Here is an 18,548-nt window from a genome sequence, read left to right on the forward strand (position 1 = left end):
CTTCATTTTTTGTTTCCTGAAATTAAAAAAAAATGATCTTGCCATTTCGAAGTTAACCTGTTTTTACACACTCACTCTCAGTATATATGTTTGAATAGATTGGGTGAATGTTATTTTTGACTATTTTCCAAAATAGAAACATGGCATTAAAATTTTACTTTAAAAAGCAGAAAATTTGAAGATATTTTTTCATTTGAAATGGCAATTATTCTAGAAAGTATATTATAAAATATCGAAGTGTTAGCTCAGAATAAACTCTTTAAAATTATCTTTAATTCATATACAGTAAAATGTACTTTTTATTGTACACATCTGAGAAACAAAAGAGTTCTAGCACTCCACCGAACAAAAATCCCTCATGCAGTTCATTTGTCAGACTGTCTGTCCTCCCTCCACTCTTCACCTTCCTCTTCATCCTCGGCAAACAGCAAATCTGTTCTCTGTCCTTATAGCTTCACCATTGCAGAATATCATATAAATGAAATTGTACAGTCTGTAGCCTTTTCAGTCTGATTTCTTCCCCTTAGCATATTGATCTGAGATTCATTCATGTTGTTGCCTATATCTGAAATTTGTTCCTTTTTTATGCTGAATAGCATTTTATGGTATGTCTGTGCCACAGTTTGTTTAGTCACAGTTGAAAGACATTTCAATTTATCTAATTTTTTTGTGATTCTGAATAAATCTGCTGTAAACAGTCACAGATTATTTTTATGGAAACGTAAGTGTTATCTCTCTCGGGCGATTACCTGAGAGTAGCAGTAACAGCATGTAGGAATGTACAGTTAGTGTTATAATAAATTGCCAAACTATTTTCCAAAGTGGTTGTAACATTTTGCATTTGAGAGTTCAGGTTTCTTTGCATATTTACCAGCACTTTGTATTGTCAATTTTTTTGTTTTTAGTTTTAGTCATTCTAGAGGGTGCATATTAGTATCTCATTGTGATTTATATTAGTATCTCATAAGATTTCCCTAATAACATGCTAATATCTCATTAGAATTCCCTAATAACTAACAGTGTAGAGTATCTTCTTTTTTTTAATCCTCACCCGAGGACATGCTTATTTATTTTAGAGGTGAAGGGAGAGAGAGAGAGGGAGAGAAAAACTGATGTGGTAGAGAAACATGGATTGGTTGCCTTTCATACATGGCTGTGGTAGAGAAACATGGATTGGTTGCCTTTCATACATGGCTGTGGTAGAGAAACATGGATTGGGTACCTTTCATACATGGCTGTGGTAGAGAAACATGGATTGGTTGCCTTTCATACATGCCTAACCAGGAGGACCCCTCACCTCATACATGCTGCACCCGGGAACCAAACTTGCATCCCAGGCATGTACCCTGACCAGGAATCGAGCCCATGACCTTTCAGTCTACAGAACGATGCTCTGATCAAGTGAGCCATGCTGGCCAGGAGTATCTTTTTATGTGTTTATTTGCGATTCTTATATCTTCTTCATTGAAGTGTCTTTCACATTTCTTTTTCATGTTTTAAAGTTGGGTTATTTGTTTTCATATTGTTAAGGTTTGAAAATTCTTTATATAATCTGGATACAAGTTCTTTGTCAGGTATATGATTTACAAATATTTTCCCCCAGTCTGTGGCTTGTTTTTTAAATTCTCCTAAAGTGTCTTTTGCAGAGCAAAATATTACCTTTTTATAGAGAAAAATAAGTTTTTAATTTTGATGAAGTCTAATTTATCAGTTTTTAAATGGATAGTGCTTTTGTGTTACATCTAAAAACTCTTTGTCTAGTAACAAAAATTTCCCCTTATATTTTGTCTAAATATTTTGAAATTTACATTTACATTATGTCTGGCCCATTTTGAGTTAATTTTATGTAAAGTGCGAGATATGTGTCTAGCAAAATCTATATGCATTGCTTTGCATATAGATTTTCACCATCTGTTAAAAAGATGTTTTTTTCCTCCATTGAAGTGCTTTTGCACCTGTGTCAAAAATCAATTGACCATAACATTTATGTGGGTCTATTTCTGAGCTCTCTGTTCTTTAGTTGATCTGTGTGTCTGTCCTTTTACCAAGTAGTATACATTTTCATGATTACTGGAGCTTTATAGTAGAATTAACTTTAGACATCTCCGGCAGAAAGAAACAAGTCTTCTATAGCAGTTTAGTCAATTTCCTTTTCAATCTTATCCAAGCAAATGTATTATTTCTCAATAACTTTAATTTCTTGTATCTTTAGTCACTTTATGTATTTATTATAAACTCAGAATGGGCCCATAGCCCTACTTCTTATATCCCTTCCCTGAGGAGAAAATGATCCTTGTGAACTATGGCATTTAACTAGAGCTTTCTCTGCATCACAGTCAAAACTTTGCAAAAGAACCATATATTAAGCTACTCTCTGTGGAAGTTCCCTTGCAGGGCTTTCCCCTTCTCTTACTGGCCTCACCACCTCTCAGCCTGAGCTGCCTGAACAGTTGTGACACCCACCACCCATTGACAACCAGCTTCCTGTATGGTGGAATGGCAGTTGGTGGAAACCAAGTGTTATAACTCATCCCACTTAATATTTCTGCCATTTGAGAAGTGGTGCTCATTAGGCTGAATGGTGTCTGATTGGGAAGAATTTCCTTTACGAAAGAGTTCTAGTGTTTCACCAATTGGAATTTTTATTTCTAATAGGTAGCTTCCAAATCCCAGTTTCTATGTGAGCTCAGTTGATAGATAAATGTTTTCATCAATCGTTTGTACTAGCAGTTATTTTTTTTTCTGAAAAACAAATGTGGCAAGTCCTTAAAAAGGTTCTCGCATTACCGATTCTTTAATAGTGTACAAGCTTTCAGCCTTCTGATATTCTCCATTCTAGACAATATCAGAAGCCTGAGACATTCTCTGTCCAAGATATGACTTGTTATGGTTTGGATTCGGTGAAGCAATCTCAAGCACTCTTGAGGATAGCCTCACCTCACATACCTTAAGGACATGGCCTTCCTCTTGGGCTGCTAAAGCCAATTTCACAGCCCCCCACACATACTTATTGTAATTTTTCTAGTTCAGATAGACTTATGAATATTATTTCAAAGCAGAATATTTGGTAGGAGGTCGAAGAAGTTTTTAAAATAAATTTTAAAATATTAGTAAAGGAAAAGTGTACTGCTTTTTATGAGTTACTCCCAAGTTAATTTCATCCTTACTTTAGAGAAGACAAGAAAGCACGATGATGAAGGAGAAAGACAGTATTAAGTTCAGGACGTACCAGTCATGGTGCTCGTTGTGTGCACTGTGGGGAAAAAGGGAGCCTGTTACCAGCAGCCTGTACAGGATGGACCTGTTTTCTCAAATGATGTTCTATAGCATTTTTTGCTACATGCTTAATCACACCCCTGAAGATGAGAAAGTAAAATTGTGGCTGGAATTTTTCTAATACTAAGAAGTGCTGGTTTCCTGTAGCCAGTTAAAGTTGTGTTAGAAGTTCAACATTTTATAACATTTGGTAGTAACAAGTAATCTTTAGATTTCCATGTGTGATACACTAGGGCAGAAGTTCTCAAACTTTAACATACAGACAAATCCCCTGGGGAGCTTGTTAAAATTTAGGTCCCTGGGCTTCAGCCCTCAAAGTTGGGATTTGGTAGGTCTACTGAGCAGCCAAGGATGTGCATTTTAACAAGAACCTCACTTGTTTGGCACCCTGAGTCATCTCTTAAGTCGCAGAATTCTTCAAGCAAAAACTGTCTCTTAACTGCATGTTTAGGATACTATTTCACTTACAACAAGTAGGTGCTGTGAAACCTAATGATGATTGAGCTTCAGAGTTCCAGAGAGGTTAGCAATAAATAGTTTAGATTCCCTAGGTGTGAACCAAGATATATAGGCAACAAGCAGTTTACAGAGACTTAAGTTAGATTTCTTTCAATTAGAAGTTATTAGTTACACAATTTCCATTTCCAGGTCATCTATGCATCCACAAGTGGTATTAGATCAGGCAGGTAGACCAGGCATAAATATCTGGGGAATTTCACAAGGTTCTTTATAATCATTTTATAGCCTGCTGTGCCCTTAATGATGTTACTCAGGATCCCATTAAGTTAGCTGTGCATATAGTAATTGGTCCCTTGACAATATCCAGGGGGTGTCTAACCCTGCGGCTCCACCTCATTCTGATCATATGAGTGACAAGATAGAAATTGTTGCCTATAATCTTCAAAAGGCACTATCCTTTCTGAGGACAAGACACCTGTGCTCCAAAGAAGATTTCTTAAAACACAACAGGAGTCCCTAGAGAGTTCTTCTCTATTCAGGCAGGCACTTATGACCCACTTTAAGAAGTAATTTGAAAATCTCATCAAGTACAAGTAATCAAATCTAGATTCTCCACCAGGTATTCTGTAAACCTAACATTGCACATTTCCATCTGCCCACACCAATAGTTTAAATATATTTTGAACAGACTTTTTCCCTCTCTTTAGTTGATGCTCATTTGAGAGAGAGCATTTCTAGTTTCTGTACGCTAAGCAGCTGCACAAATGAATATGATAAAATGTTAATTAGTCTCCCTGTATGTAAAAAAGCAAATAAGATTAACCGACCTGGTGTTCAAGTTTAGACAAAGTTCTGTAGCTTGCAGAATTAGAACACCCGAGCCAGAGGTTACTTTTTCCTTCCTTGGAAGCCTTGTGCTTATGGTTCTTTTATATATCTCTTGAAATTTTTCAAAGTAAAGCTTTGACAAGGCAATGACATTCGTAGAATCTTGCAGAGTTGGAAGGTACTTTAAAGAACATCTAATCCCATCATTTACCTAATTTTAAAATCTCATGTTGCTTCTACTTTAACTGTTTTACTTGTCAGCTCCTTATGAAAAACATTTCTATTTTACTGATATGTATTTTCATATACTAGTAATTAAATTCAGCTTCTTAAGGAAAAAGGCTTCATTGTACACAATTGACTGTGGACAGCAAAAGGGGTTCTATGATTTGGTCAAATATCCCTAACTGGGCAGGTATGGGGGGGCAGTCGGGCCCGAGCACATTGCTTCTTTATAAAAGGCTCATCTTTGCCTTCAGCAAGCCCTGTCCATTGTTATGTGTATCCAGGTTAACACACTTTTGATATGCCCCCTTTCCGGTCCCTCCTTCTAGTGTACGGCCACTCTTTCTGATCCCTGCTTCTAAAGCATGATCACCTTCAATACAGCACATAACCTTAAAATACCCTGTAATCGGATCCCCACCTCGATTTCTCCTAGCCTCCTGTAATCTTCCTTACATTCCCTCCTGATTTCAAACACATAAAAGAAACTAGAAAACTGTTATTCTCTGGAGCATTTGATATCTTGCTCCCTGGCATATATCATCAGTTTGGCTTGAACTCATAAAAATTCTCTACAGGTTTGGACATTTCTTACATCATGACCTACATAAAGATGGGTGAATTTGGTCATAAAATTGGCAAATGTCTTTTCTCATACTGCATTTCCAGGTACATGGGTTTGGCTGTCACATTTCCTCAATTTGGATGTTTGCCCAGTCAGTTACTAGTTGTGTGTGTGGTGCTGGGCAACTTACTTAACCACTCTGTGCCTTAGCTTTCTGTGCTATATAATGGCACTCATCAAATGATGGCCTGATCCTGATCATCACCAGCCTGACCACCTTAAGTTTAGTCATTTCAGGGTGTCTTTGACAAGATTCCTGTCATCTCTCCTATTTGCATTGATGCCTTTAGCTCTCCCTAACATCAATTTCTGTATCTATTAATTTCTGGCTACATCTCGTCCAGCAGAATTCTGCGGTACCAAGACTTATATGGCAGTGCTCCAGGCTTTGAAATGATGGTTCAAAGGGTTGTAACATCGTGCAGCCTAACACAGGCTACGATGCACACTGGTAAGGTCCTAAATCTGCCATGTACTTCAATTTACCTCAGTAAGCCTCAATTCCTTACAGATAAAATAGAGATAATAGTACCTGTATCATAAGAGATGTAATATTAAATGGTTTAACACATGTAAAAGCACTCAGAATGGTGACTAGTACATGAAATAGACACCATGCCCAAGCCCCACCCTAGGATTTTGATTAAATGATCTGCGGTATGGCTCAGGCTACATTTAAACATACTGTATATATGTTTAAAATATACACAGTACTCCCATGCCTTTCCCTTCTCTCTCTCCTTTCCCCCTAAGCATGTTATCTTTGCCTTTCTCTCTCCTAAGTTCCAAGGGCCGTACTTCTGCTTCTGTGTCTTGTTTCCTGAGCCTACACAGTTCAGCTAGCTGACATCTACTACCTTTGTAACTTTCTCTTGTAATTTTTTTGTTTTGTTTTTATTGTTCATATTGTTAAAGTTATTCCTGATTTTTCTCCTTTTCTGCACCTCCACCCAGCCCTGTCCTCTCCCCACCCCAAGCCCATCCCCACATTGTTGTACACAAATGTTCTTTGGTTAACCCCTTCACCATCTTTTCATCCCATCCCCCCGCCCTCCTTTCTGGCAGCTGTCAGTCTGTTTTATGTATCTAAGCTTCTGTTACTATTTAGTTCATTGGTTTACTGTGTTCATTAGACTCTATATATGAGATCACATGGTATTTTTCTTTCACTAACAGGCTTAATTTACTTAGCATCATTTTCTTGACGTCCACCCATCCTGTTGCAAAATGTTAAGGGTTTCTTCCTTTTCACTCTGTGTAGTATTCCATTGTGTAAATGTATCACAGTTTTTTTATCCACTTATCTACTGTTGGGCACTTAGACTGTTTCCTGCATTTGGCTATTGTAAATAGTGCTGCTATAAACATAGGGATGCATATACATTTTTTATTGGTGTTTTGGGATCCTTGGGGTATATTCCTAGAAATAGAATCACTGGGTCAAAAGGGAGTTGTATTTTTAATTTTTTAAGGATACTCCATATTTTTTTCTATAGTATCTGCACCAACAGTACACTAGGGTTCCCTTTTCTCCACAACCTCGCTAACACTTGTTGTTTGTTGATTTATTGATGACATTCTGACAGGTGTAAGATGATATCTCATTGAAATTTTAATTTGCATTTCTCTGATGATCAGTGATGTTGAACATTTTTTCACATGTCTACGGGCACTCTGTATTTCCTCTTTAGAGAAGTGTCTCTTCAAGTCTTTTGCCCATTTCTTAATTGGTTTATTTGTCTTCCTGGCATTGACTTGTATTACTTCTTCATATATTTCAGAGATTAAACCCTTGTCAGATGCATCATTAGCAAAAATACTCTCCCATATAGTGGGTTCCCTATTCATCTTGCTGATGGTTTCTTTAGCTTTATGGAAGCTTTTTAATTCGATGTAGTCCCATTTGTTTATTTTCTGCTTTGTTTCCATTGCCTTAGGAGATATATCATCAAAAATATTTCTACACTGAATACCTGAGATTCCACTCCTTATGTTTTCTTCTAGGATTTTTATGATTTTGTGACTTACATTTAAGTCTTTTATCCATTTCAAGTTTATTTCTGTGTATGGTGTAAGTTGGTGGTCTGGTTTCATTTTTTTTGTATGTACCAGAAATTCTGTAGGCGACTCTCATGTGCAGTAAGGATTGAGAACCACAGGTTAGATCAGAGATTTCATTGTGCCCACAAGAGGCACGCCAGTGTGCCACCAAAAATTTTAAAATATGCAAAACCTGACTATTTAGTCAGGGGCACTGACCTCTTTTCCCTTAAATTGTCAAATAAAAAAATGACAACAGCCAACACAGTAGCCATCTGGTATGAATCAATCAAAATTGTTCCCATATTTTTTTTGGTCACATCAGCAAAAAATATATTTTTTGGCATGCATGTTGCAGAATTTTAGTAATTAGTTTATGTGTGCCAAGAGTTGAAAAGGGTTGAAAATTGCTAAATTAGGTGATTTTCAATATGTAGCCTAATAGGGTTTCCATGTTTATGCTTTATGTCTTTCATTATTTAGTTTAAGTTCTGTCTAGAAAATACTCTATGAAGATAGAAGTTCATTGAAAACTGTTAAGAGTAGAAAAAAACTAAACTTACAATCATTTAGCATATACATAGTAGATATATTGGGTTGGCCAAAAAACTTATTGTTCTTTTCATAAAATAAGACACATTTTTCATTTTCATCAATAACTTTGTTGATTTGGATATTTTGTATGTCGGCTATCTCCTGTGTTATATATATAATGTTGATTGTTCTCATTTAATGTCTCAGTTTGATAGCTACCAACTTCAACTGGTCTGCCTGACTGTAGGGTATCATCCAGGAAGAAGACTCCAGCACGAAACTTTGCAAACCACTTTTGATACATTTGATCAGTCAATTACAGCATCTTCTTCATACACTGCATAAATCTTTTCTTTTGCATTTCAGTTGCATTTTTACCTTTCTTGAAAAAATAAAACATAGTATGTGGAAAATATTATTTTCTTTCATCTTCAGTATTAAAATGGCTACACAAAAATTTACCAATTTTGTTGTTTTTAAAAAAATGCATGCTGATATGACAACTGTCACAATACAATCTAATAAAATTGTTTTGAATGAAATTAAAGACAACGAAGTGATCTAGAGCCATCTTATGGAAAAAATAAAATAAAAAATTTGGCAAACCCAGTATTTTATTATGGTAGGTTCTTTATGATTCTAAGTCAAGCAATTTTTCAATTTAAAATATCATAAGCAATTTTTAGACTGTTTCAACTCACAGTCCTACAATGTAATATGGAAAATAACTGGTTTTAAAAAAGCAAACTTCGTAATTCAGTTAACAAACATGGGATATGTGTGCTTATGTAGACAGAAGAGAAAACTAATTGGGTGTTTGTAGTCCGATATGTTGTAATGAATTGGGTTATCAGGTGGTGACTTAATTGGGCTATTGAATGAATTAACACCCCTTAAATGTGGAAAGTTCACACTTAGCTTCATCAGTTCTCAGTGAACTGGTGGCAGTATCCAAAAGATCAGATTACACTTCTGAAAAAATATCCCAATAGTTCATACTAAAGAATAATGAGTGTCATTAGAGCGTTGTCCCCATATGCTAAGGTTGTGGGTTTGACCTCTGGTCAGGGCACATAGAAGAAGCAATGAATGCAAATAAGTGGAACAACAAATCAATGACTCTCTCTCTCTCTTCCTCTAAAACAAATAAATATTAAAAAGGTAAAAAATAATGAAAATTAGAGACATGCAAGATAAAGGATGTAAGTAAAAGAAAGATTGACTATACCCAGGGAAGAGAAACAAGGAACTGAGGAATAAATAATGTGTGTTATTTATTAATATCACCTTTTGATTCAGTAATAAATTATTTATAGGAAAGAGTTGAAAAAGGCGGGGATTTAAAATTATTTATGGAAAAAGTATTGGATCTCAAAAATGCTTCAGAGAAAATTGGGTTCATTATTGATCTTTTGGGGGGGGTAGCTCAATGAATTACTTTATGACTGGGTTAATGAAGAACTAAATATGTAGGAATATAAATACAATTCCCAAAACTTTAAATCCTTTCTCTCTCTTTCATCCCAGACTTATTTCAAAGTCCTACTTTTTTTCTATATTCTACCACTCAGAACTCTTAATTTTTAAAAGTGGAAAAAGAGTTACTGCTGATTATATCTTTTTTTTAAATTTAGAAAATATGGAAGTAGAACTGGGTAGCAGGTATAAACACAAAGAATTGGGGGACCTGTGCTTACAATGCTTGGTGCCGGCTTCTGTGTTCCACGGTAGAAAGTCTCCTTTAAAGAGAAGGGTATGCAAACCTTAGGTTGCTGAAGGGTTCCTAGAGCCATCTTGTAAGGAAGGCTGCTTTAGGTATGCATTAAATTTCACCCCTGGGCCCCTTGTACTTGCCATGCAGGTGTTAGAAGTTCATCTTTCGATTCCCAGTGGCTTCTGCAACACTGACTACGTTATTTGGCAGGCCTAGTACAAAATGAAAATGTGCAGCTCCTTATTCAAAGAACAAAAAAATTAAAATATAAAATGTTTTCCTTTCTTCCACAGTCTTTCCCTCAATCTGTAATGACGTTTTTATTTGCTATTTAATATTTTGTGTCCTCAGGCTTGGGGAGACTTTCCTGACAAATGAAGATTATCACAGGGCCCCATTCTGTGCTAAGCACACATGCCACCCTCCCCCTGCCCCCACTCCCTGACCCCGGCTGCAGGGTTCCCCTTCCACCAGTCCCTAGATAGACCCATGTTCTGGCCGGAGTTGGAGAAATCACACCAGGTGTCTCTCCTTTCCCTGGGCCCAGTGCCCATGGGAACCCACAGTGGACGGTGGACCCTCCGAGGGTAGTACAAGCTCCGCACCAGAATGTGGTAGGTACCTGGATTGGAGGTGGGTAAGAAGCTCTTTTCCACCCATCAGTCACCTGTGAACACTCCATAGTCTGCCAGTCTGGGATGAGGATGGCTGTTGTCACAGCTTGCCCTGAGATGTCTCGGAGTAACAGCAACCCTTCTGTCTACCCCAGGCCTCTGCTGGAGCTGGAGGCCAGCAGCAATCACCAGATGAGGACCAGGAGAGGAGAGCTGGGGGGTTCCAAAATGCCAGGGCAGCTGAGAATCCATTCCACTGAGGTCCAGAAGTAGACTATTAAGTAAGCTGAGGCTCCTAGCTACTTGTACATGCTCTGAATTTCATAGGACTTCACTTGCAAAACACAAAGGGAAAGATAAAATTAAGAATTTCAAGACAGACTATTAAACCTCAGGGGTGGAGGAGGGTCTTTGGGCCAGTACCCAGTGTGACTGAAGTGGTTGCATACTAATGAATTATACCCTGGAATATCCTTTCTGACATGAAAATGAAGAAACTTTTTTTTGAAAGACTAAGAAAAACTTGAATATCACTAGGGCTTCTTGTATAGTAATGCTTCCAAACTTTAATGTGCATATGAATTATGCACATTATATGAATTATCTGAGGTTATTTGTTAAAATGCAAATTCTAATTTAGATCTGGGGTGGGTCTGGGCTTCTACATTTCTATCAGCTTCCCAGCTGATGGCAAAGGTGGTCTGGGAATCACCTTTCCACATCTCCCTCCCCCACAAAAAAACATTTTTTATCTGGAAATAATTACAGACTCACCAGAAGTTGCAAAAACAGTACATAAACTCCCCTGTCCTCAAATGTGCTCTAAAGTTGTCTCCTTGTCTCTAAGCAAAATAAAAGTTTGAAAAAGTTCTAGAATTTAGAAGTTAGGAACATCCTTGTTAAAACTTTATTATATCAAAACTGGAACTTTTTCAAGACTTCTGAAATAATTAACATGCCATTCATTTTACCTTAGCAGTAGGGTTACTTTTTAAGTTAAAAAAAATTGACTTGTAAAGATGAATGCCTAAGATGTTCTTTATAGCATTATTCATAATAACCAAAAGGAATGAAAATAATTTAGTTATTTATCAGGCCTTTTGTTCAATTTTATATGATGGAATCAAAAGGACAAGGTAATTCCATATATATTGACTAAGATGCCCAAAATGTATTAAACTAAAAATAAACACAAAAGTTGAAATTAAAGAAGTCAGACACAAAAGAATACATCTGGTATGACTCTTCATTGAAAACATAAAAAACCTGAAAAGTTATAGTGCTTACTGATGTATGCTTAGGTAATAAAATTAAAAGAAAAACAAGGAATTGATTAAAAGTCAGGCTGGAGGAAACTTTGAGAGGAAGGGAGGTGGGGGTAGTGATTAGGAAGAATCACAGGGAAGTCTTCTAAGGGACTGGAAATATTTTACTTTTCAAGCTGGTGGTCGCAAGGGGGTTCACTTTGTTGTTTTGGACACTTATCTATGTGTATATTACATTTCAACATATAAGGGAGGACCCTGAAAAACCAGAATTTATATATAAAAAATTGTGTACTTATTTTTACATGTTTAAACTTTAGTCACCTTCAAAGTACTGTCCATTTGATGCAATACACCTATAGAGACGTTATTTTCCACTGCTCAGAAGAGTTTTGGAACTCATAGATTTTGATGCCTTTTAGTGCTTCTGTTGTTTTGTGTTTTATGTCTTCCACATCAGCAAAGTGTTTCCCTGTGATGACTTTTTTTTTCATCTGGGGAAACAAAAAAAGTCAGTGGGAGAGAGATCAGGTGAGTAGAGAGGGTGGGGCTGGGGGTTCATGCCATTTTTGGTCAAAAACTGCTGAACACTCAGTGTAGTGTGGGCAGGTGTGCTCCTTAATAACCCATCATGAAATGGGCAAACACATGAAAGAGTCTTGAAAACAATTCACTAAAGCCGAAACACAGCCTCTCGCAACAACGCAGGCTGGTAGAACACTCTCACATGGCTCCTAGAACACTCTCACCTGGCGGGGAAACCCTGTACTACAAGGGGTGCCCGCCCTCTAGGAGATAATTCTGTTTTGGGGAAGTGGTCTCTCTTGTAAAAACTATATTTTACAACTACATTAGGCATACATATAATCTCTTTTTTATTTATATGTATGCGCATATTGTATTTTATAAAGGCTATACCCACACAAAAAAAGATACATAGATATTATCACCTTTGGGGAATGTGGGGTAGGGAAGATTTCACTGTACATCTTACAATTTACATTTTACCAAAATTTGTATTTTCTCTATCGTCATGTGTTAACTTTATTTTCAAATACTCCCTCAAAGTGTAACCAAACGAAAATGGAGGTTTGGTTGTCTGCCACAACAAGGCCAAACTCGTGAGGCAGATGCTGGTGCAAAAGGAAAGAAGGTTACTTAGGTGCCACACACCTGGGAAAATGGTGGACTCCCTCCTCAAAGACCATCTCAATTTTCTTGCTCGAGCCAGAGGTTCTTATAGTGATAGGAAGTGGAGGGCTTTTCTCCCATCCAATTATCTTTCTAGCTTTTGGTGCACTCAAGACCCTATCCATTCATTTTCCTAGCTTTCCCAGCTCAGTGTAAGACCCTCCCCCTGCCGCTATCTTGGCCAATGGGGGAAAGACTACTCTGGTGCTCTTCTGTCTATGATGATAAAAGATTGTAAATATAGACCACTCCATTTTTATATGCTTCTGTATTGTTTGAATTTTCTTCGTAATCATGTATTACCTTAAAAATACTTTCTCAAAATTTGTGTGTGAATACATGTATATACATATGTGATTATTGTGCATAATTACATGTGCATGGAGAATTCTGGAATGATACTCGTAAAACTTTTGTAGACCTCAGACAAATGTACAAATCTGGTGATATTTCTCCAGAAAAAAATGGGTTTATTTGGGAACAAAGAATTGCAATTCAAAGCATCCAATATAATGGCAAACCACGTGCAAGTCCAGGGAAACTAAGGCAGAAAAAGCTCTTTTATGGACTTGGGAAAGGGCTCTTGTAAAAATAGAGTCCATTGGCGGAAACCGAAAGTTCGAAGTATATTGACTTTTCATTGGCTGACTTATGTCAGTCTCCCATTGGCTGAGCTGTTACTGGGCAAGGAGGAATCTTTTCTTCTACCTGCTAAGTAAGTAGAAGAAGTGGGGACTGAGGCTTCCATCTTTTGATTTTCTGTCTCCTTTTTTTTTCCTTTTGCACTTCTCTCTTCTAGCTTCCCCAACCTCTCTGTGCAAGTTTCCCTTTATTTTCACCCTTTTAATAGTGGTCACCTCTGAGGAGTTTGCTGGGGGCATAATGCATTAAGAGAGGGGAGAACTTTCACTTTTTACTTTATATATTGCTGATTTGTTTTTTTTCCCTTTACGTGAGCATGCAGTGCTTTTAAATTTATAGCACACACCAAAAGTGGTGTTTAGTGTATTGCAGCATGTTTTGTTTTATAAGAAGAATAAACTTGGAGGGAGAGGGAGGGGTTTACCTAAAACAGTCTAAGTTGGGGAGAAAGGCTCGTCTGTGGGAAAACACGCCACCCTGGAACAGAAGCTCACGGCCCTGCCCCAACGCACTGCGTGAGCCTTTGCCGGAACTTTCTAAATTAAACCGCCAAGGCAGGAACCTTTAAAACGAAGCACAGGGTCTGGCCTGTGAGTTATTTGTTGAATTTACTGAAAACAGTACAGTGTTTAAGTAATTTTTCATTTACTAAGTTTTCACTGCTTAGTGATGCTTCATGTTTTGTAATGTTAGGTGTTTCGTTAGAGGTTGGGAGGTACAAACATGATTGATAGGATACAAGTGGGTAATTTAGCCAGCTTTTTTAAAGCATAGGATACTTTTCAAGTTGTTAATTAAGAATGATACTATACCCTAATTGTGAAGGGTTAGAGTAAATTATACAAAATTCAATAGGAATGACTGAGCAGAGAAGAAAAATTCACTTGAAATCTAAATGTGTTCTGGGGAAATGGTACTGGTCTTCATCAAAGCTCTGATACTGAAACTCAATGAGTAATCTAAGCAGATCTAACATTTTATTGCTAGTAATTAGATATTGTCAACAAATAATAATCAATAATAGTGTTCTGTTGGCAAAAGAGTTGATCCAATATAGAGATGAAGAAGGGATCTGCTCACAGAAATAGAGCCTTTAGGAATGAAGTCCAGCACTGGTAGCGAACTGTTTTGTTGAAAACAATAGCAATTTTCCATGTGAGGCCACTGAGCGCTTCAAACGTGGCTGGTCTGAATTGGGATGTTTTGTGTCAAATACACACTCAATTTCAAAGACTTAGTTTGAGAAATGGAATGTAAACTGCTCATAGTAGTGTTAGTAATAATGTTTAATATTGACTACATGTTAAAATAATACTTTGAATTCTATTGGGATGAAAAATTATTACTAAAATGTTTTATGTGGTTATAAACAAATTTAAAATTATCAATTTGACTCACATTTATAGCTCACTTATGATTCTTTCGGACAGTGCTGGTATCAAAAGTTTGAATTAGAATCGAACCGAGGATCCGCATTCTCATGTTTCTTACTCTCCAACAGGGAAAAGAATTCCAGGGAGGAAGGTACTTTGCTCAAAGGCACAAACATGACTGGGAAGAAGTGGGGACCGAGGCTTCCATCTTTTGATTTTCTGTCTCCTTTTTTCTACCTTACACATCTGGCCCCTAATGGAAAATTCCAGGCCAGAGAAACACACTTCCTTAGTACACTTAACACATCACACACTGTTTCTTTCACCTTGTAAGTGCCAGACAATGATAAAAAAATTTGTAGAGGTTTGGCATAGGATTGAGAGTACATAGAGACTAGAAGACTTTAACATTCTATTTTACATACCTCTGTTATTTTTAAATATTGGGCAAGAATTACACTAAGAAAGAAAAAAATGCCTAGGGTATGGTGGGGATGAAAAGCAGCCAGATAAAGTTCACAAGAAATGGCTTGAAATTCAAGTCTGGAGATATTTGAAGTAGCTTTTCCTACCATTAATTATCTTCTTTCACATCTCTAAACACCCTTAGTCAATTCTTTCTGCTTTCTTTGGGGTGCTTCACTTTTTACATTACTAATGCAAAATCTGGTACAAACTAATTTTTGAATCTGTAGCTGTGGCTCAAAAAACCTGTGTGTTTTTCCTACTTTTGTAAGCAGCAGGCTATAAAAATGATCAGTGATTTTGTTTCAAGAGAATTCAATCCTGCCTTCTAAAGGGCACTTGCCAACGGACTAGATGTTTCTATTTGAAGCTATTTGCTGCAATCATCTTTGAAATATTTTGCTCATGACTTTCAGAGCTGTTACTTCTGAAGGCAGATTCTTAGAACACAAATTCATTTAGCTTCCGAGTGTACACAGCCTCCTTCATTGGAACAGCTGTGCTGAGTTCCTGAATGGAGAAATGATTTCCACAGTACATTTTATAGCCACACACCATCCCTGAGGATAATCCGAAACACAATTTATTTTTATTTTCACTCCTTTATTGTAGAGGAGAAAAACATAGTTGGCTGGTCAGATGGGTAATGTTTACAGTAGCATTTTCTGTTCTTGTGGCAGTTTCCTTAAAGCCCTTGCCTTGTTGACTTTCTTTCTCAACCCCAGAACATGATTGATTGAGTGGTCCCCAGACCCAAGGCAACAATAAATGCAGGTGGCCTGTGCTTAACAGGATGCTTGGAGTACGTATGGGTATGTTATAGTTTCTTCTGTTTAAATTTTTGTCAATATTCTCATTTTCTCTTTTTATTTCTTTATTTTCAAGCCCTTTCAATCCCTGAAACAAAAAATAATCCTGAGAGACTATTAACATCTTCTCTATTTTTGTGAGGCAAGTGCAAAGGTTCTAAAGGGAATTTTAATTTGATTTTTTAAAGTTACTTACCATGGTCTGGCTAGTGTGGCTCAGTGGGTCAAGCGTCAGCCTATGAACCAAAGGATCACTGGTTCGATTCCCAGTCAGGGCACATGCCTGGGTTGTAGGCCAGGTCCCTAGTAGGGGGCATGTGAGAGGCAACCACGCATTGATGTTTCCCTCTCTTCTTCCCTTCCCCTCTCTCTAAAAATAAGTAAATAAAATCTTTAAAAATGTTATTTACCAAATACATATTCAGATTTCTGAACGTATCTAGAAGTTGAGTAATCTCAGTCTCTTGCATTCCAAAATCTGCTGCCATTCATTTCACAGTCATAATATTAAGCACCTACTATGTGCCATGGTAGGGTTTCATCTGTAACATTGACAGCTCATCACAAGAAAAAAATTTTAACCATGTATGGCGATGGATGTTAACTGTGCTTATTTTGGTGATCATTTTGTAGATATTGAGTCAGATTGTATACCTGAAACTAATGTAATGTTAAACTAATATAATGTTAAATGTTTGTTATAACTCAACTTAAAAAAAGAACTAATCTTGGCAGAGTGGAAAATGCTGCACAGAGCCCTTGGACCATTCATTCCTAAGGACCTGTGGAGGGAGAGAAGGAAGGGATGGAGAGTGTGCAGCTAACATAGCCTGGGAGAGCTCAGCATTCCCACCTCTAGAAATAGTCAAATTCTACACATTCCCAGCCTTTTTCTACCCTCGGGCTTCCGAGTTGCTGCATATGCCTTAAATCCCTGAGCTTTCCTGCTCTCTGCTCTTTCAGTGTCCCCATAACTCCAGAAAATGAAGCTTTTACATATGACTATGGTCTTAGCTCTATCAAACACCAGCTATGTGACCTCACTCTAGAATGAAGTAGCTGCTCTTTGGTCATTTACTCTGATCTGCAAAAGGAAAGAGTGGGACTCTTTTTAGCATTAAACTGTCAACCATGCCTAAAAAACATAAGCAGAGGTAGAACTTCATCAAAGCAGCCTTTTGGAAATGGTCATCCACTACTAGGGCACCCGGGTCACAAAAATGGTGGTTTTGCACAGTGGAGGTTTCAGAGATACGTGTATGTGCCTGGACCCTCTGCCCCAGACCAATTAAATAGAAATTTCTGAGGACTGGGACCGGGAACAAGTGTCTTTTTAAAAACACAACACCTAATAAGCAGCCAGTGTTGAGAAACACTTGTAGTGAAGACATTAGGCCTCGAGAGAGATAGATGTGGGTGCAAAATCTAGAATTTGCCACTTACTAGATGTAAACCCACGAGCAAGTCAAGAGCAGGGAAGGAACTCCCTCTGGGCCTCAGTTACTTGTCTGTAAAATGGGAAAAAATTGCATCTTTCACAAAGGTAGCCATAGCTATGTAGCACATAATGCATGCGAAGTGAATAGTAGTTACTGAAATGAGTCTATGGCTGTTCTGTCCAGATGACAGCCATTAGCTATGTGTGACTGTTTAAATTAAAATGAGCTAAAATTAAAAAGTTTTTTTCTAAGTCCTACCCACATTTCAAATGCTCAGTAGCCACATGTGGCTAGTGGCTACCATATTAGATATCAAAGATATGAAACATTTGTTTTATCACAGAAAGTTGCATAGATTGGAAAACATTAGCCTATAGAATCTGCTTCACTATTAGCTAAGTTTATTAAGGGAAAATTCATTTTTCCCTCTGTTCTGAAAAACTTACTATAATTTGCAGGTAAACAGCAGGCCTTTTGGCTTGAGCAGAAAAGTGAGGGAAATTCAGTAACCGGCTCTTCTATGGAGACTTTTTGTTGTTCTTATACACCTGGCTTATATAAATGACTTTACTTAGTAATAAACAAACAAGTGGGAACATCCAATCAATTGTTCAAATAATGATCACTCCTCCCCTCCTCACCCCACAAGTTTTGAGGTCACACTTACTATTTAGTCCATTTTTGAAGTCAAACATTAACTTTCTTCTGTCCTAGTTTTTAGTACCACAGGCATTATCAGTGAAACTGCTCATGTGTATGTGTGTACATGCACGTGAGTGTGTGTTTGCTGGAAAGTGCAAGAGGAAGGAGCAGAAAGGGGAAGAAAGAGCTAGCGTTGGTAAGGGAAGTCACTAAATATTTGTCTATGGGGAAAAAAAGGCCATAGATAAGATATGTTTGATGATTTTATGATCAGTAGTGTTTATTTTAGGCCTTTTGATATCTCTTCTATTCTAAAAAGTCTTCAGTGTCTTTTTGATTGTCCAACAGTAGGTAAGAGCACAGGATCTCAAGTCAGGCCTTCCAAGTTTAAACCAAGCGTCAGTATT

The 18,548-nt window shown here is 37.3% G+C and overlaps 1 long non-coding RNA gene across 2 annotated transcripts; it reads right to left on the minus strand.

The window, feature by feature from the left end:
- Positions 1-10,338: 10,338 nt before the first annotated feature.
- On the minus strand, positions 10,339-18,018 carry LOC128627138 (uncharacterized). 2 transcript variants are annotated; one of them, XR_008391250.1, is made up of 5 exons: positions 17,946-18,018; positions 17,504-17,568; positions 16,257-16,430; positions 11,905-12,074; positions 10,339-10,649 (listed from the first exon to the last, which is right to left on the minus strand). It is a non-coding gene; the product is annotated as an uncharacterized LOC128627138 (long non-coding RNA). The 2 variants fall into 2 exon arrangements; XR_008391249.1 differs by lacking the exon at positions 17,504-17,568.
- Between the last annotated feature and the right edge of the window lie 530 nt (positions 18,019-18,548).

The sequence above is a fragment of the Artibeus jamaicensis genome, unplaced genomic scaffold (assembly GCF_021234435.1).
Source record: "Artibeus jamaicensis isolate MK-2021 breed Jamaican fruit bat unplaced genomic scaffold, CSHL_Jam_final contig_3214, whole genome shotgun sequence".
NCBI lineage: Eukaryota > Metazoa > Chordata > Mammalia > Chiroptera > Phyllostomidae > Artibeus > Artibeus jamaicensis.